The sequence below is a fragment of the Agrilus planipennis genome, unplaced genomic scaffold (assembly GCF_000699045.2).
Source record: "Agrilus planipennis isolate EAB-ADULT unplaced genomic scaffold, Apla_2.0 scaffold3, whole genome shotgun sequence".
NCBI lineage: Eukaryota > Metazoa > Arthropoda > Insecta > Coleoptera > Buprestidae > Agrilus > Agrilus planipennis.
Window position 1 is genome coordinate 1258446 of NW_020442460.1, and position 21712 is coordinate 1280157.

Sequence of the window (21712 nt, forward strand, 5' to 3'; positions counted from 1 at the left end):
GGGAAACCTCATTCCACGACAGCTAAACCTTCGAGAGAATCATGATGACGATCCCACGAATCCCGAAAAAATACATAGACTACTGGTACATCGGAACTTATAGGACACCTCTCATTGACCAAAAAAGGAAGGTCTTATAGTACCAGTAAGGAAGAATCCCAAAATCGTCAATTTCCAATTTTTCAATTTACTGTTTTTGGACATTTCCTCTTTATACCTTCGCAATTAATGGCCAATGTTTGTTATTTGTGTTATTTTTCTTTTGCCGTTGTGAAAATTTTCGAGTGGTAATTTACTAATTTCATATTCTCTGCAGATATTTCTGAAACTTTGAGACCTCTGCTGCATCTTTCGGGCTTGATGAGCTAAATTGTGGATGCGTATTATAGTACGACGAAAGCCTAGTGTGCAACGATGCGACGCTAAATGTAGGCGTCCCGACGCTACACTGCCGCTGTGCAAAGTTCAGAGTTTCCTGTCGCGTTCGCTAAAAGTGTCCATGCACGACAACGACGAAGATACTAATTTGAGCGTCAATACATACACACACACACACATATATATAAAGTTCGCCCCTTAGATCCGCGTCGCGTCGTCGACAGAGGAAGGAAGAGACGCCGCGCAACGCGACGGCGACGTAGACATTTCGTATGCCGACTAGCGAGCATAATTCATTTCCAGGAAGGTTGCTTCCGAAATTATTATTGAGGGCTAAATTCGTCCTGCTAATGGCAACATTGCACTGCTCTAGCATTAGCTGGGCTAAAATATCGCCGCTTCACAAACTTTATTGCCGCNAATACAACGATCAGTATTTTGAAATATATAAAGAAGCTGGTGCCAATCTAATGCCATAATTTAAAATATTACTTATTTTGATGGTAGCGTCATATTTAGGCAAAGCCACTTGGCTACAAACTAGGATTCTACCCTCAGCACTCTTCTAATTATTTTTAGTTCATTTACATCCACTTCTTTCACTACATATAACTTTAGTTGGGCGTTTGGGCAATAGTTTGATTCCTGTAAATTATAATGTCTTTTGATAAATAATAGGTCAACTAAATTGGGGATAGTTTGCAAATGTGATATAAACCCGGCATCAGGATTGACTCAGGACGTTCAGAATTTTAAAATATGTATTCTAACCTCAAAAATACAGTTTCTGGTTTTTCTGAATGCAAATAAGAGATCATGCAAAAAGTCAATTGGAGTACTATGGAATTTGACAGAAGCAGCACTAACAAAGTACAAAATGTTTGGAAACCTAAAATGCGTTTCAAGATTTAAGGTGTCATCTTCACAGTGAGCCTCTAACTGAATAATAGGAATCATTCTGACTTGCTGAGGTACTGCTACTACATCAGAAATGACATTTCTAGTTTTATATTCCTAATCCAGTGTTATCAGTTTTCCTTTTGTGTTATATACGGTGGTGCATCTGAACTTGACCAGAGACAACATTTTGCTGTTGTTCTCTTCCCATTCGTCTCTATTAGTATTCATCAAAAGTCGAGACGGCAACGCTTTCGGAAGCTCAAACAAAGCTTTCGTTTCTCACTGGTGACTTTTCACAATGCACGCGACCTGTCCAATTATTACTCCCAGGACAGCATCCACGTCTCCCGGGACAACGAAGTAGTGGTAAGTAGCCCCAGCCTCGTTGTAACTTGTTCCCTTTTCAGAGGGCGAAGTCAACTGAAGGCAGACGCAGCGTCATCGAGGCACATCGGAAGTCATTCTTGGGAGCTCGTTACTGTAATGCAACGTCGACAACAGCTCTGTCGAGATGGCACTGAATCTAAGCTCATGACATCTCGTTCGGGTCCGCTGCCATTTTCTCAATCGCGTAATTTGTTAACATTCTTTCAGTTTAGTTGAACGTCTGCCTCCCCGGGTAACTTTGATCTTTACGATAACAATTTCCAAGTGATTTAATTACACGCGAAATTAGTAATTAATGCTTTATCTACTGCATTCTAAACGGTATTCCAAACTTTGAAAGGAAATGAAATTTTTAATAAAGGAAGCCCTGTTGACGAAGGATCTTCCCCCGTTTATAATTACCTAGCTGCTAAATTGGGGTAACATTTAAAACTTACTTTGGGAGGAAGTGGCCAAAAGTTTGAGTGATGAAGGTAGTACGGCTGATGTGTCAGTAGCAAATAAGATTTATAACAATTATGAAATTTGCAAATTTGGCAAAAAGATGCAGTACAAAATAAACTGTCCGAGAAAAATGAAAAATAAGAATTATGATCTGTTCGACTCCTATTCATCAATTCGTTTCACTCAAAATTCAGTTTCTTTTTAACGTCTGCTTTTTGAAATAATAGTTTCTTTAAGAATCAAAATCTTTTGTTTCGATTTCGAGAAGGGTTTCTTTTGTGCCTATGCGTAAAATAGTGTTATGGATGGCACTGTTATAAATATGAAGTAAAAAGGGTACACACATTGGTCAGGGTTGACAGCGACAAGGCTGTCATAAGTTCATGTCTTGCAATGTGCAGGTCCATCGAGGACTCACAGCGATTCATTTTATTGCCCCATAAATGTAAACTTTCACTAGAAACTGGGTCAGATGGTAAAATCTGGGACTATTGTGTCTACCAGAACCATCCCCAGTGGTAATGACCAATGAAGCTTGTCGTCCATAATATTTAGGAAGGGACTCCTACACTCCACCCCCTTTATTTGCATAGTTAAGTTTATTTAAGTCTTAGTTTTAAGTTTCTAAGACAGGTTCAGAGTCAGATTATGTAAGCGAAGAAAATCACAACATCATTCAGACTCACTTCAGAGATTCAAATCATTAAGATTCAAATTCGTTCGATTTATATAGTGTAATGAAAGGTGTACAGTAGATGCAAGTTCATTATAAAATTCCACAAATTAAACGTCTATGCGTTGTTATATCAAAACTAAATGCACCGCTAATTAGTTTTGGTGGTGCCGCTTTATTCTGCCCTACTGATAAGTATCATCAGGATATTGCCAAATACGAGCCCTTACAAGGCGACGGAACATGATCTACAATAGTAAGGGTCATTTCAAATGATCTTTAATTTGTTTAAACTAATTGATTGCCGCTGTAAATCAGTTGCGGCTACTATAAAGTGGAGAGACATCTGTTTTGTAAAAGGTATGATAATGAAGTTGCTACTTTATTTTACCCTCTCTCTGTCGTTCAAGACCCTTTTTCATAGGAGCGGTTAGGGTTAGCGTATTGAAATTCATGCCAAATACGAAGATTACATTTCCGTAAAACTGGAGTTCGCCACACCTCGAATATTGCAATGGTGCCAAGATAATCTCACCGGGCAAATTAAGTGCAAAGATGTGCAGCATCTGGATGTTTGTAAGGAATAATAAATGATCTGCAAGATTAAATTTCTAATCAGAGCAATCTAAGCCAGCCACCTTCAAGAGGTACACGGCATGAAAAGGATCTTCCATACTGTAACCCAAACTGATCCCTGTTGTACAGCACTTAACCCTTGATGAATTTCACACTTCACAGATGTCAGTTAGGGAAACCTCATTCCACGACAGCTAAACCTTCGAGAGAATCATGATGACGATCCCACGAATCCCGAAAAAATACATAGACTACTGGTACATCGGAACTTATAGGACACCTCTCATTGACCAAAAAAGGAAGGTCTTATAGTACCAGTAAGGAAGAATCCCAAAATCGTCAATTTCCAATTTTTCAATTTACTGTTTTTGGACATTTCCTCTTTATACCTTCGCAATTAATGGCCAATGTTTGTTATTTGTGTTATTTTTCTTTTGCCGTTGTGAAAATTTTCGAGTGGTAATTTACTAATTTCATATTCTCTGCAGATATTTCTGAAACTTTGAGACCTCTGCTGCATCTTTCGGGCTTGATGAGCTAAATTGTGGATGCGTATTATAGTACGACGAAAGCCTAGTGTGCAACGATGCGACGCTAAATGTAGGCGTCCCGACGCTACACTGCCGCTGTGCAAAGTTCAGAGTTTCCTGTCGCGTTCGCTAAAAGTGTCCATGCACGACAACGACGAAGATACTAATTTGAGCGTCAATACATACACACACACACACATATATATAAAGTTCGCCCCTTAGATCCGCGTCGCGTCGTCGACAGAGGAAGGAAGAGACGCCGCGCAACGCGACGGCGACGTAGACATTTCGTATGCCGACTAGCGAGCATAATTCATTTCCAGGAAGGTTGCTTCCGAAATTATTATTGAGGGCTAAATTCGTCCTGCTAATGGCAACATTGCACTGCTCTAGCATTAGCTGGGCTAAAATATCGCCGCTTCACAAACTTTATTGCCGCTAGTGGTTTCAGTGCTGTCATGTATCGATGTACTGTTGTACACTATGTTTGATCACTATTTCGGAATGTTTGAAAGGTAACATTCAGGAGGTAGTGTAGAGTTCATCTCGTGATAACTCTACAACGTAGGGAGTATAAAAAGTATGCACAAAAAGTAACCCAGTTAAAGAATTGTCCATGATTGAGAGCAGTTGCCGATTTGGCTGTCGCTTTGTCTTATTACCCGTCGTTATTGCGAGCGTCAAGTGACGGAACACGCTTACCTACTCGTGACCTTCAGAACAACTGGTACGCAGTCAGGTCAATTGTACGTGTGATGATTGGCAAAGTTAATGCTGGCGGCATCACGCGAATATGAATCACTGAGTGTTGCGAGATGGCTCATTCTATTTCTTTTTCTCCCTTAATTTTTCCGGAGTACTTCCCCTAATAAAATAATTCGTTTCAATTCAGTGTTACTGGAAGTCAATAATTTTACAATGGTATCTATATTCACTAATGACCATTTGCAATCCATCCTTCTACGCATACGCAGTCAACTACTAGTCGTCCTGAAAACGTTAGTAACAGCATTATACTTTCAACTGAAGATTCCTATATCGCCCATTGATTAAATAAAGAAAACGGACGTTTAAAATTACACAAGAAGTATTAATCAAATATGCAAATAAGTGGCGCGACTATTAAAAAATACTCAAAAAATCTCTAGACTTAAATACATTCAAACGCTCCCTATTGACAGTAAAACTATTTCCTAGACTAGAATCCGGACAAATGTAGTATATTGTATACACTGACTTCTCAAACTGATTTCATTTACTTAGTTACAATTTTTTAGTTCGATTTTCATCAAAAAATTTTACTTTTGTAGACGATCTGGTTCATTTTTTTTTCTAGAAAGCAAGTCTCACCAATCGAAATATTTATTCTGTCAATCGGATTGACAAGTAAAATATTATCGAGGCATCCTTTGTGAGATTGTTATTAATTTGTAATGCTCGAGTAAATTTCGTGATCGTATCTAACGGTGAAAGTGAACTGTTTTTATACATATATATCCCAAGATATCAGTTTTGGAAATGCTTTAACGGAGGTAACCCGTAAGTATACCAATTTGTGGCGCTCGTTGTGTTTATTCGTTTATCGGCCGAAATTCGAGAAAGTTGAACAAAAACTTTCGGCCTTTAATCTTTAGAAATGAATGTCTTAATAACGACTGTAATATTGGAGCCTTCGAGCTATGCGTTCCGAAGTTTCGATAAACAATTGTTCCCGCAAGACAAAAAGTGTGCGCCGCGCTCTTATAGAGGCAGCGCCCGTGAAAAGTGTCAGGCTTCACGATTTATCACCAAAGCCTGGGGCTGATGGTGGCAGCGGCAGCAAACGAGGGCATCCCTCCAACAAAAAGACGACTTGTAATCCTAACGACCACCACACCACACCATCACCAACTCCCCGATTTCTCTGCCAATTTTACATGTCCGACAGTCTCTGTCTGTCTCAAGTTTTTCTAAGTCTAATAAGAGAGAGACTTTTCCTCGTTTTCTTGTTTGTTTTCTCGTCTCTATCTTCAACTGAACTCGAGTCCATTATTATTCAACGACGTGTTCGGAAATCGAAACAGTAAATTGCAAATAACTGATTGTTTCGACGAATTGCCGTTGGTTGGATTGTTTGTCGACACTGAAGCAAAATGCAATCTACACAAAGAGGAAACAAGGCTTTACCAGTTTATCATTTTAAATTTGTCATCTGCCACCAAATGAATAACTAATGAAACCTTTCAATTCCTTATTGATATAAAGTGCAGGTACATCTTCATTGGATAAATTAATGAATCTTTTAGTCTTTTAACAATTCTTCATCATTATCATAAAGTCGTCAGTAATAAGACTGATTGGATACGCACTCCAAATTTTTCTATACTGAGCTAATCATCGCATTTCCCCAAAAAGAACATCCCACAGGCTTAACTGTTTGTGAACAGTAATCTAATCTAGATCTACATCTACTCTTCCTAACTCCTGTTTCTGGTTCTAATATGTCTCTAACTAGCCTTTCATGCCTAAGAAGGCATCCTACCAACCTATCTCGCCTATTTCTTATCGATTTCCGCAGTTTTTCTACTCTTCTATCTCCAATTCTGACCTCTGCTACTACTTCCACGTTGCTATTAAGTAAGATAGTTAGAAAATGAATGTATGATCAAATATTTATCCCAGAAACCAATTATTGATATAAAAAAAATTAAATTTTCTTGAAGTTACTAACCCTTCAATGGAAAAGTCATAAGTAAACAGCGTAAAGTCCTTTATTAAGCAATAAGTTGTGACCTAACCCATTCAACCGTTAAAATTTCGCCTCAAACGAGACTGCACATCCATCGGCCCGTTTACATTGTATTCTTTTCTGTGCTTTACAACGGCAGTTGTTCGCTTTACGACGTTCCAGAGTTGAGAAACGGATATTTTTATGATATTTTTCCGTATTACAAAGAAGAAAACCACACCGCGATCGACTAGAACTGACGTTTTCTTTCCTTAGTCAGGAACACACTCGAGTTCACCCATCAGACTTCAAAAGAAATCTTTGTTTGCTATGAAATCAAAAACCAATCGCATTCGGATTTTAGCATTTATCAACAGATTGATTTTTCAAATGTAGCACACAGCTTGGACAACGGTTTATTGTTGCTAACAACAATAAGCAGGAGCTGAAGGAACCAACAACATTCACCATTTTCTTTTCGTGACTTATCACGGCAATTCAAAAATGGTTTAAGAAAAAGGAATGCTTTTTGATTATTTTTTGGGAAATTATGTGTTATATTTGGTAATTTGGTTATCGATTTACTTTTCCAATACATGGGCGGTGGATGCGGCGGAAAAGAAGAGATTAGTGGTGTTATCGACGAATGATGAGGATACCGTGAATAGAGATCGTTAATCGAAATGAAGAGGTATTAGAAAGAATAGGAGAACAGAGGATTATACGGAAGTTAATAAAAAATAGGCGAGATAGTTGGTAACCGTAGGAAAAATTTCCATTGAACTTCAATGGGAATCAATGGAAAATTTGTAAATTCCATTCAAACTCATTTGGCATAAATGGAAAAATAATTGTTTCCATTTACAATAATTCCATTAATATTTACATAGGAAAAATTTCCATTGATTTTCAATTGGAACCAATGCAAAATTTATAAATCCTATTTAAAACCATTCAATATAAATGGAAAAAGAATTGGGTACCTAGAAATGGAGAAGATCTGGTTTGAGACGATTAGGACTTATTAAAAAAATGGAGAAAAACGTGCTGAAGTTAATATGATTGTAAAAGAAAACTCATATTTCATCTTGATTAAAACAAATGTCATTTAATTACCACTAACAATAATTAAAGGTAAAAAATAAAGAATTGACACTAGGATTTCCATTCGGTTCAGGAATGGAAGTTCCAATGGAACGCAACGGAAATCCCATTGCGTTCAGCAATGGAAATCCCATTGAGTTCGGGAATGGGATTTCCACTAGAATCCCATTGGCAATTCTCCATTTATTACCATTAGTTATTGTCAGTGGTAATTAAATGGCATTTTTTAAATGGAAATAGAATGGAAATTTTTCCTATGAGTAGGACACCTTCTCAGGCATGAAGCTCTAGTCAGAGACATATTAGAGACAGAAGCAGGAGTTATGAGTAGTAGAGGTAGACCCAGACTAGATTACTGTTCGCAAATAGTTAAGGATGTGAGATGTTCTGGTTTTAGGGAAATGCGAAGATTAGCTCAGGATAGGAAAGAGTGGAGGTGCGTGTCCAACCAGTTTTAGGACTGATGATCTTATGATGATGATGATTAATTGTATGAAGTTAAACATACATAAATTAATACACAATCTATAATGTGTATATTATTAACTAAGTTTCTACTACTAATCATCTTGCAAATTTTGATTTGCATGTACCTGTATGTTATTATGGAAGATGAAGGGAAAAATGTCGAAAGGGGAGCGTTACATCGACAGTGTTTACACAAAACCTAATGGCTACTTTGTACCTGTTGGGGTTTCAGCCTATAGTTCAGTTAATAAGTATGGAAACATGCAACATCCATACGCTAGCGCACCTTGATTATAATGAAACATAAATTGGCATGGAGTGGCGAAACGAGAAAAGATGCCTGAAGACACCTGCCCTGTCAGTCGCGCCGACTTGTTAGTGCTTGTTTTTGATCAGTTTAAAGGCAAAGTGTTTTATTTTTGTCGGCCTCTGCTACTTATTCAAAACAGCAGGTGTCAAGGAGTACGCGCCTAACTGCAATTATGTAGATAACGCCTTCGAAACTGAAAGGGAATAATCAGAGCGTCCATTAATATTTAAATTTTGAAACCTGGACGCTTTAACGTAACCTATCTGATCTAACTAAAAACGTTCTAAAGATTTTGTGATTATCATTTTTTATTATTTGAGCGTTTTTGCTTGTTTTATCTGCCTAAATTTTAGATGATTTTGATTGCATTCTTTTAAAAAAGTCTACACAGAATTAAAACTAGCAATTTTTTCGAATTAGCTGCGACGTATGCCACTATCATCATCATCATTACAGGGTCTTCAGTCCTAAGACTGGTTGAACACGCACCACCACTGAGCTGACCTTCGTATTCTTAAACTAGAACATCCCACATCTTTAACTATTTGAGAACAGTAGTCTAATCTAATTGTACGTCTACCTCTACTCCTACTTCTGTTTCTAATATGTCTAACCTTTCATACCTGAACAGGTGTCTTACCTACTTATCCTGTTCTCCTGATCTTTCTAATACCTCCTCATTTCTAACCTTTTTTATCCTCGAATTAATCATCATTCGGCTGTAACACCGCATTTCGAATTATTTTAACTTTTCTTCTCCATTGTGTCCACCGCAGCGTTTCGCACCCGTACAGCGTCGTATTTTCAACAGTCCTTTTCCAATATCTAAAATAACTGTATATGTATACCGATTGTCAAAGAATGAACCTTAGCAAAGGAAATATGCTAATGTATTCCTACGTGTATCTTTGCACAACGTTCAAGAGTCAGTTAGTGAGAGTGACATATTATAACTCTATGCCAGGATGGGCATTTTCGCACGCGGTATATACTATTAAACATAATAGTTAAGTCATCTGGAAGGTAATAAATAGCATAACTAACGATAAAATAATAATTTTTGGGAATTGCTTGCAAACCTAAGGTAACTGTGACCACTTCATTAGTACTTAAATCAATTTGAAAATTAATTTTAGCGGAGCATGTTACTGATGAAATTTTATTTTTTCATGTATTGGATATATTTTATTTTCGACGTCTGATTGTGTTTTGAAGCATATTATCGCGTACAAATTCGCCTATAAATTTTCGGTAATAGTTTTGTGATCGATATTGTTAGGCTGTTAAGAATTCCCCTCGGGGGAATGGGAGGAAAGCGAGCAAGAGGCGACCCCACTCATATTCTCACGGCATCTTCTGCGTTCTTGAGAGAACATTATATTAAGTTCCGTTTAACTGTTCAATTAATTACATTGATTAGTAGCATAGAAACTCGCTATTAATCTTAACTCGATAAAGTGTACGAAGCCGGAATGCACCCACGAACGATTATTAAAAGGAAATTCTTAGAGAGACGGTCGCGAAGGGGATGATTGCAACTATAATGCAGAATTTCAGTCCAGTGGAATTCAAAATTATGCATTTTAGGGAATGCCATCATGCTTATTAGGAACCTTGACAAACAATGACGTGAATAACAGAAAATGTGTCTTGAAGATTAGAATTTATATCTCGCTTTTTTCAGAGTTGTGCTATTATATCATTGGGTTATGTAGACGACCTGTGCTCTATCATATCATCTGGATGTTTCTCCATCACCGATCGCGATTATCAATTTAAAAAAATGTCACTATAAAATCAAGCATGATCAGAGATTTCACGTTAGCAGATTGTATTACTCTATTAGATATTTGGAAAAATTGAAGAATACCTACATTATTTTTTTCGTTTCTACTTAGACGTAGACTGCAAATGCAATTTGCATTGTTGTAAATTAATTTAGAATTATAATCGAAGACGCATTATTAGTGCATTTTGTTGCGTCCCATTCTCCTCATCGTCTAGAGGTTAAAGATCAAGAGCGTATCGTATAGGCCTTCTATAACCTCGTACATACAAACGATTATTGCTGCCTGTGCAAGATTACAATTACGAATAATGTTTATTTGCTCATATCATTTGTACATTAACGGTTTTACTCTTTAAAGATTGGACACATAAATTTGTTTAGATAATTCACTATTGTAAGTTTGCTTTTATGCAGACATATACTGAGTGCAACTTTTTATGTTGCGTTTAATAATATTTTCTGTTTGTTTTTGCTTATTTATAGTAACAATACTTGGAAATATTCGTTCTGTACATTTGTTATGACGAGTGACATTTAAATAGTTATTCCTTTATGCATCTAATGCAAAAATGTGTTTTTAATGCAAAAACACCTTTTTTTTTTCAACATTAAAATAGTATTTCGAAAACAAAATTGTTTTTTTGCTAGTGTATTTTTCGTATTAGGTGCCTACGCATTTTAACAAATTGATTTCTGTGATTTAAATTGTAGAAAATTTTTGACTAAACTGAATTTATGTTGAAATGCTGCTTTATCAATTTGATCAACAGCGTTACATCAATTTCTCCAATTAATCGAATGGAAATTATGAGCTGTTCTGCTTGAATAGCAGTGGATTTATTCCCCAATATTTTGCTAATCCAATTTTTGTGGCAAATAACCCATGATTTATATAATGATGCCAATTTTCAGTTACATTGGTTTAGATTGCAAAAAACCAAAGTTGTAATGAAACAGATTGGACATTTTAAAAGGACAACATGGTAATGAAAGAGCAAAAGATACCTATTTATCTTTATAAGGATACGGCTGGTAAATTTTAATCTAACGACAATAATTGCTTACATTAGTCCATTAATAATAAATATGTGTTTTTAAATTAACCTTCAACTTTGCTTTTCGTAGCTTTGTCGAGCAGCAAAAATAAGTATGTACTTATTGCTTATATAATTTTCACTAAGATAATTCTCTAATTAAGAAGAATTTATTTCTTGACGCCTGTATGTCTTCATACAGTATGCGAAAGTGCTGATCGTGGTATTGAGTTGAGGTCATGTTACACGACCCGTGGAGGGTGGATAGGCATTCTACGCGTTCGCTGTCGCAATCTACACCCTGTGTAATAGGGACCGCTCTTAATAATAGTTGTAATAATGGTGCAGTATCGTACACCGCACTATAGGTAATAATCGCTGGGAGTTAGGTCAGGGCTGTACGGTGGGTGAGCCAAAATTTCGAAGCCCACCTTCTGCAGGGCAGCCATCGAAACACGGCTCTTGTGAACAGTCGCGTCTTCGTGCAGAAGGAGGACACCTTTGGTCAATTTTCAATTTTTCTTTTCCTTTTTCTTTCACTGCTTCCTTTAATCGCCCTAGGGTTGAAGCATTGTGCTCTCCAGTTATGGAGACACCTTTATCTTTATAACTGATCAACAGTATCCCTTCTGAGTCTCAAAAGATTGTCGTCATGACTTTCCCAGCTCACTGTGACACCTTAAACATCTTGGGTGGTAGTGCGCCTTTTTGTGTAACTGCATATCACCCTGTTTAGACTCAGGTTCATAATGATGAACCTAAGTTTCGTCCCTAGTGACAGTTCAAGTCAATAGGTACTCCATCTTTACCTTCACTACAGAAGTTCAAAAACGCGCGAGAACACTCCACACGCTGTTGTTTCTCCATATTTCACAATTTGTTTCCGATTGACTTGTTTCGTCGACGATTGTTCAAAGACTACTGACCTAATTACGATAAAACATGGTATTTATACTAATAATGAGTTTCTTAATTCGTAATGACTGGAGTAAGTACCCTCACTAATGACCTACCTCCCCATTCCGCTAACTTAAAGACGCACCATCGTATATTTATACATACATATGTAGGAAATGGGTTTTGCGAATACGGTTACATAATAATGAAATAATGTCGATAAACAAATAACATAAAACATGAAAATCAATATTTTCAAATCGTGTTAAACGTTTATGTTTTTAGTTAATTGTGTAACATTCGTAAGACGACAATAAAGACAATGATATGCATATGGAGTTACAATACAAGAAAAAAATAGTTTGCATAGTTCGCTTTTAAAATATTTACAGTTCGTATGAGCACTGTTTGTTTTCTTAAATACGAGTCGTTCTTTCCGACAATATGTGTGAACAGTGCAAATTTGTTTTCAAGCTACATAAACTTCCGTTGTCTTCTTCGTGATTTTGTACCTCCTGGCTATATCTACGGTATTCCGAAAACTCCTTTTTAAATACGATTAGCGGTAAAGATGAAAGAATTGGCTGGCTCCTGCCACGACGAGAATTTTAAAATTTACCTCGCGGTTAGAACGCATGGAACATGTTAACCCGCTGATTTTCATTTATTTCTTTGTCTTGGAACTTTTGAATTCATTTCACACTAGTTGTACTTCAAACAAGGAATAAGTGGCAAAGCAAAGCACTTTGTCAATGTCACTGGTCAAAAAAATCCAATAAAGTGTCAGTAAAAGCTTTAAATTTGTGTTTATGGAATAAGAGGAATCGTCTCTTCTGAATAACAATCAGTTACATGACCGTTGAAAACCGGTAAATATTCGCCTTAGCTACAATTTGTTAATGTTTATTAGAAATATGGCATTAAACTTGACTTGTAATCCTATAGGAATATTTGACAGTACCCATTGTAACTGAAATGGTTAATAAAATCGGTTGAATGGAAAATGTAGGTGTATCTAAATGAATATAAAAAATCTTTGTTGAAAATGTTGTTGCTAACTGGATCTTGTTGGGACTATTCACAATCAGTAACAGTTTTAACTGAATGATTTTTTGTCATGTAAGCGCGGAAAGCTCGTTTTGCATGCTATGAAACAGGGAAGAAACGGCCTCTTTTCAGTCGTGTTTTAGTCGGGAGGCAATGAAATTAGTCTTTTGAGCGCATGCGCTGAAGTTTATGGGCATGCGCAGAAATCAGTTGTTCAATGACAATGTCTTTCTAACCTCTAAATCATTTACTCTTGTTTCGCCAACTATCAATTTAATAACGAGCTTTCCGTACAGTCATGACAAAAAATAGTATACGTACCTCGGGAAGAAACAGGGTTGTCTCTGACTGTATGTTCATCTAACTCACATGCAGTCTGAAATAACCCTGTTTCTTCCCTCAAGATATTTAAATTTCGTTTTTAAGGATTAATTGCTTCAATTTTGTTGCGGAGGTATCACATAGAGGTGAGTTACGCCGTGGATTCGGTTCAGTAAGTAAATATCCATCAACGTAAATGGACCTTGTTGAATATACTGAATGTGCACTGAGCCACAGATGGCGTTCACCACGCCGTTTGTCGTACTTCATAAAACGCTGTCTCGAGGCGCTTACCATCATCAAGTTCTTTTTTATTTAACAAATGATTGATTTTCTCAAATTAATAAAAATCAGAAATATTCTATTTACGTTTAGGGATGTACCTACAATAACCTCAAATTGTATTAACTACATAATTTTGGGCTCCTACCCATAGCTGCATGCATCAAGAAGAAGTTTATCATAAGGATAGGGAATGGAACGATAAATCAAGAATGTCAATTAGAATATTTTATGAGTATTGTCAAAGAAAATTAAATAATTAATGGATGTACGATAACTTTAATTTCCTACATAAAAGTTACGTGCCTACTATAAATTCGAGTGGCACCATTTAACTAACTCATCCACAACATACACTAATTGTTGAAATAAAACTTTCTTATCAGTTAAAAGATACAGTCGTTAATTCAATAAGCTGTGCAGACAAATAAATAATCAAGTTGTCGAGAAACCGATCCCGACCGGAAGCGTCATAAAAATAAAGCCATTTGAAAGTTTTCGTCGTCACGAACGGTGAAGCCATTAGCGATCAATTTATTGAAGTTCCGCAAAAAATGACGGTTCCTTCCGACTTCTATTAAAAGAAATTGACGCCCTATTGCAATATTTAACTACAAAATGTCTCACGATAAGCGATTCTTATACTACACTAAATTGCTTGTCATTATATTTGCTAGTTATTGTAAAATCTGGAGTCGCATTGGTGAATAAGAATGCATAAAAACGTGAATTCTTTGTTCTACAAGATGGAAAACATAATTTCGTAACTAATAATTTTAAATGGACCTTGTTGGAGCATACGTAATCCTAAAATGTAGCATCGTACTACAGATGGCGCTCACTACGCCATTTGTGGTATTTTCTAAAACGCGCTGTTAAGACAGCAGGTAAAGGTTGGTCTGTGTTCTGTCGGAGCTACCTGCGACGCGCTGATGAGATCCAAAAAGATCTAAATCGCGATCCGCGTCTGGCAGTTTCGACAGAGTACAGACCTCTTCGAATTATTTTGTTCGATTATGGTAACGTGCCTATCACGTTGAGGTTAGCTACGCCGGGATTCGTTTGAGCAAGTAGGTATCCATATTTTTAAATGGACCTTGTTGGAGCCTACGTAATCCTAAAATGTAGCATCGTACTACAGATGGCGCTCATCACGCCATTTGTGGTATTTTCTAACTAATAGTTGCTAAAATTTTTAGGTAGGTGTATGACTATAACAAATGAACTGAAACACAGAATAACCATGACAATTTTATTTTCATTTGGATAATAAATGATGAACGGTTGCTTTTTTTTTTCAACCAGTGCACCCTTACAAATCAGATTTTCCGTTCGGTTGGAAATAATTTTGCGCCCCGATCATCACGCGTGCAAAATGGACTATCCAGCCGGCTCTCCGGTACCATTTTAATGAATCGGTGCGTTCAGAGTTGATTTGTTGTCATATAACAACAGCACCCTATGGGACGGCTTATAACTACTGTGTCGTTTTTTATTTCAATGAGATTTTCGAGTAGATCAGTATATTTCTATATGTGTTGTTACGTGATCAGACACCTTCTCGCACTCTTACTAAATTTATTTAACAGTTTGCTCTTTGAAATTACCACTACTATTATTAATTTAACCATTGTTTCAACAATATATCGTACACCCTGTCACTTCTTGGCTCTTTCTACTTCTCTTTGTATCGCCTCGTAACCCAATCTCGTACTAACTCTTCCTTCCTCGCAGCAACTATTTATAGGGGCTGGTCATGTTCTAGAATGATTCAGAATATGACGTCTAAAATGTGTGGTCTTCTTTGTCACTATGTATGTTGGGTTGTCTACACGTGACACAGTTGTCTTCAGACATGTGATGTGTGTATATTTGCGTGTAATAACTATAGTTGCATACCCATTTAAAAGGTACTGATTATAGTACTCACTTATTACATATTACCCGTGGCTATGGGCGTAGTACTTGTTGGGCAGCCCTTTCAAGGTTGTGAAACTCATATTTGGTATCTTTTATACCTTGTTTCTTCTAGCGCTCTTTCAGCTTGTCCTAGGATGAAATAAATAAACCTAGTCTATACTATGACACAGTAGTTAGTGTTTATATTCTTGACTTCAGAAGGTGACCTACGCTCCTCCTTGAGTTCGTACCACCTGGTGACTGTTTGCAAATGACATTACTCCACCTATGATTAAATATTACCATGAAGCTACTGATCTGACAGTAATAAAAAAAATGAGGGTAGATACTATATTGAATATAAAACCAACGTCAAAAGTAATACCTCCAGGGCCCGGAGCATTTCTTGAAAATACCAATTTACGTCGAAATTCAAGTCTGCGAAACTTATATCCGCCTAAACTTTATTCGCAGTTTGATGGTAAATAAAATTATACCGATACTTACTCGTCTCCCTTCTAAGGCCCCACTATCCTGTCTGTTTCGCTATTCGTCTCTTTCTAGCTCCGGGCTCGTGTTATCCGAGAAAGCACACAGTTGTGCGCCTTTGAAGTAGGGGATTTACCCTTTTCAGTTCCAAGTGCTACAGCTTTACATAAACATATTATGCGATTCGTTCCGGTTACGTTTCTCCCTCTTTCTCACTCGCACTCATGTTTTCAGAACTGCTAAAGTTAACTGCTGTTCCAGTTACGGATTTACTGGGCTCTATATTTTGGGAAGGTGCTTCTCCTAATCTTTCCTCTAATGGCTTTACACCTTCATTTCGTCTTTAATAACATAATTTGGCATTCAAATAGCAAGTTCTTATCTTACGGCCTGTTTTGCCTGCCAAACTCACAAAATCCTTTTAATTGAAACAATTCTAATTTAGGTTAAACTGTATAGAACAAATAAGGGCTAAACCGGCAAAAAGAACCTACTGCGAAAAATTGATTAGCTCTCCCTTAGTACATTTTAGTCAGTGCTTAGCAAAAAACGTAGTCAGTATCGTCTCACCAACAATACTAAATAGGCCCTGTTTTGTGTTCCAATTTTCTTATTATTAAATATTCGATCTAATTTAGATTTGACATTAAAAAATATTTCTTCTAAGAATAGTTTTGTTTGCCAAATTTACATGAGGATTTATACAGCAATCCCCTTCAGTTGGCGCTAGAGAACTTGGCATCATTTTTCTCGTGCTAACGTAATTGAACATAGTCACAATTCGAATATTTAATTATACACTGTGTTTGATAAGTACGCTGGAAAAATTAAAGGATAAGAAGGTACATGAAAAATAAATAAAGCCATCTCGCACCATTCAAATGTATAGGTACACAGGAGGGTAATGACCTTACTGAAAGCCCCAGCTGCTCAGGCAATAATGGCTGGTATTTTGTGGTAATAGCAGTATCTTTTTCAATCGAATAGTAACTACGGAGCGTAGACTACCACTAATCGCCACACGTGCAATTGACCTGTCTGTGTACTAGCTGTTGCGAAGGTCACAAGTAGGTATGAGTGTTTCGTCAATTGACGCTTGCGATAACGAAGGACTGGCTACTGTTTCCAATCATTGACGGCTCGTTAACTGGGGTACTTTTAGTGCATACTTTTTACATCCTCTACGTTGTGGCGTTACCACGAGATGCACTTTACACTGCCCCCAGATACGTTACCTTTCAATTATTCCGAAATACAGATCAGAGATAGTATATATAGTGTCTCCTAGGTTAGGTACATTTTGTCTGTTAAACTAAAGTGATTGTTTACTCTTTCAATTGATAGGATATTGTAAATTAAATGACCTGGTAGAAATACTGACTTTGGAAAAGTAGAGCCGATAAGAATCCGGTGTAAAACTTTTCGAATGAATTCAGGGATTCTTAAATATCTTTAAGATAAGTTTTGTAAAACCTTTCTTCAAGATTTTTTTAGTATAAAGATTTGTTTGGTGTCAATTGGTTGTTAAGATCTTAGCTAATGTTTTTCATATTTTTTGCTTTTACCATAACACTCCTTATCACTGTCACTAGTAATTAGCTTCGGGAAGTTGTTTGTTGATGACATACCGAAAATTTTAATTATTCGAGTTCTTGGTCTTCGCTCGTTATCGAATAAATCATGCTCAGCTAAGATTCACGAGAATCCGACGATCGTCAGGGAAATGGAGAAAGAGTTATAGGTTATAAAACCTCCACATTCGCCCACATTTATCGTAACGACAACGGTATCAGTTTTCTTTTACTTCCATCTCGTTTTTAATGTTGAATATTCACGTCGGAGTGAAGGCTGGTTTTCACTGCTACTATATTGCTACTGCTTGCTGCATCTCGAGTTTACTACTCGAGAACATTGATAAAAGTGCCCAACTCTAAAACACGATTTTTAAATTATGCTTTTCAACTTCCAAGTACATGTGGTATATGCACGCAAACGAATGCAATTTTTTTTTTGAAGTGCTTCATGTCATATACTTACATAAAAATATTTCATATTAGGCAGCACTTTATTCAACTTTTATAAAATGATCCCGGCAGATTAAGAATCATAAGAGTAGTTGTTCTTTTTTTTTTTTGTAAAATAATACGAAATTTCGAATCATGACCTACTAATTTAAATGAATTCCTTTATACCCTACCGGCTGACACTATCAATAGTTGTTTCTGTCGATTTATTGGATTTCAAAGTACGTATATACTGAATATTTACTGTCTAACTATAACTACTTGAATAATGTCTGTCCCTATTAACTCCTGTTTCTGCTTGTAATATGTTTCGAATTAGCCTTTCATGTCTGAGAAAGTAAACTTATGAACCTATCTCGCTTTATTACTTTTTGGCTTCCGTAGCGCCCCTGTTTTCCTAATCTTTCTAATATCTTATCATTTCCACCTATGGTGACGATGACCCTGTGGAAGTTTAAAATTTGTTCATTCCATCCAAATAACGTTTTTGATCACCTTCAGACATTTAAAGGAAATGCGTTGTCGATTCTTAAATCCAAAGTTTTTCTTTTTCTTGATTAAAATACACTTCCTAACTGTGGAAAACAATTTCCTTTAAAAAAAGAACTTCGATAAGTGTATCTTTAACCTTGTTTGGTACGAATTTAATTTTGTTCGACTTCGTGATTTTCTAGATTCCGGGGGTTTAGTAAACTTCTTTGCGGGGTATATGTTTGGGAGTTTAAACATTAAATGTGTTCTGAAAATAGCAAGTTTTGAAGAAAAAGTAGTTACGAGTGAAAAGCGAAAAAGGGTATTATGTATTGTGTATGTCTATTGTGTGTGTCGGTTTTATATACGTATATATAAAACGCACAGATGCCTATATCTACAATTATGTTTATCCTGGCGATAAAAAGTTGGTAGATGTGGAGTTTGAGGCGTGGGACAGACATTCGAATTTATTCTCGCGAAGAAAAAGGGGAACTCAAAGACAGAGACGAATTCAACAAAACGAAAATCAATAAAACACCTTAGGTAGACGGTGAAATGTTTTCCTGTGAATAGTGTTGTTTTTATCCTGTGATAAAACAACAAGAAATAAAAAAATCCAAAGCTTTTGCTCTTGTTCTACTCTCTCCCTATATCTTATCGTTTACGACTTATAGTAATAGCAGACTCATTAAAAATTGTCTGTACCTTCAAACTTTGATTTTTTATTGTCCATTTGGAGTTGTGATGATTAATAAAATAAAATGGTGCGTACTTTTCATTCAAAACAACACAAATGTTAAATGGTGAACTTAGCGGCATAGTATGAAAAATAACCATTGTGTTTCAAAGTCTGAATTTCAATACGAATATTACCCAGCGGCATGATCTATAGCTTAGAGGTTTAAACCACCCGTAGGAAAAATTTCCATTCAATTTCCATTAAGACAATGCCATTTAATTACCACTGATAATAATTAATGGTAATAAATGGAGAATTGCCAATGGGATTCCCATTCCCGAACTCAATGGGATTTCCATTGCTGAACGCAATGGAAATTCCATAGCTGAACTCAATGGAAATTCCATTGCTGAACTCAATGGATATTTCAATGCGTTAAGCAATGGAAATCCCATTGCGTTCCATTGAAACTTCATCAGCATGCCTTTTTCCATAATTCATATTATTTTGTTGAGAATTTGGTTCCTCAGGTACCTGAACCAAGGCACGTGCCTGGATGTCTGGCTCTTCATCATTGTGTTTAGATTTTTTTTCACTTGCTTCTGATAAAACTACATCACTCTCACAGATGACTTCGGTCTCCTCTATATTTTGGCATGGTTCAGAATCATCAAACAATGTTTCTAATGTAGGCTTTTTCACTTATGTAGGGGTTGTTTAATAAAAGGCTCCGGGTAGTTGAATACATATATAATAAACATAATAATGAATATAAACAGCAAACAGCAACAAACAGGAACTAAATGTATACAACTTATATACAATATTCAATGTATCACGTCTTCCAAAATACATACGTCTTCGTGTAATCACCATAAATACGTCTTCCGTCTTTTTTGAGCAAAAATTATCAACGTGTAAATGAAATATTACCGTTTTAATCAAACGTCTTACTACCTTGCTTGTCTCTCACTCTACTGCCGTGGTGGTACCTCTCGTACCCCCAACATGCACGCATAGGTAAAACTAGATTATTGATTTTCCACCACCTAATTGGCAATATCACCACTCTTGCACCTGGGCAAGCAAAAACTGTATCGAAAAAGGCTAATAGTATATGTGGCCAGAAATTATATTGTAAATGGAAGCAATTATTTTTCCATTGATTCCCATTGAACTGCAATGGAAATTTGTCCTACGGGCATTTTTTAATATTCGGGAGGACACTGGTTTGATTTCGAGTGCATCTGCCCTGATCCTAGTTTGCTTGGATCATATAGGCAAATGTTGAGGCAGTAATATTCCAGAGGTAATCTTTCACTTTCTTTTGTCTTCATTTCGTTCCTCTCATCTTTTTCATCCCCAGAAGAAGAAGATCTTCCGCCCTAACTCTTGCGAAGTCCAGAGGGACTGCTCGCCCACCAGCATTAGTAGTTGATGGGAATGTAACAATGGCCTCATAATTAACATGATGTCCTCATAATTAACATGGTGATTTCATAATTAACATGGTGGAACATTTGACTGACGAAATAAGAATAAAGCGCATGCGATGTCAAGAGTGAGCAAGAACACTGGCAAGAAAAACTGGAGACCGCAAAGTGCGCATGCCTAAAAGGGGATCTCTGCCACTTCTCGTATCACAATAGGGTACCTACACGGTTAAATGTGTATGCTGCGCTGCATGGAAAAGGTGCGAAAATGCGAACTAATTTCCTGTTTTGTAAATTTGATTTTCTTGTAGGTACGTAAAAAATGAATCTTTTGAATTCGATCTACGCGAGCTGTTCCTTTATCCTTCAGGACTGTTACATGCATCATAATTTGATAAATTGTTCTCATGATTTTAACAGCTTGTCATTTTTAGACGATAAAAATTTACGCAAGCCTGAAAAGGGTATGTTGGTGTCTACGTATTCATATACGTGTATCCATATTCTGATATGTCTTTTTATATGCATGCAAATATGCACATGGTCGGGGTTGAACTTTTTTCTTTGCCTTTTAACGTGAAATATTTCCCATGCGGGATAAGTATTTTAATTGAATTACGCGTCAGTTGTGTAAGTAATTAACATCGCCACGAGTTAATAGCACCCAGCCATAACACGTATTTGAAAATGGGAACATTTTTACTCTTTCGTGGAAATTGGAAATTTGAATAAATTATGAAACAAAGCTCCGAATAGATTAATGAAACTTGCATACTAGGGACTTCGTATAATAGCTTATAAAAATGTGTAACTGTAAAATTGCTGAGAAATTGCGTTTAGGTACGTCATCGACAGTCTGCAAGAGCC

At 36.6% G+C, this 21712-nt stretch overlaps 1 protein-coding gene across 4 annotated transcripts in view; it reads left to right on the forward strand.

Annotated features, from left to right (window-relative positions):
- LOC108742399 (protein Dok-7) overlaps positions 1-21712 on the forward strand; it is a 224798-nt gene that overhangs the window by 166710 nt on the left and 36376 nt on the right. The window lies entirely within an intron of this gene.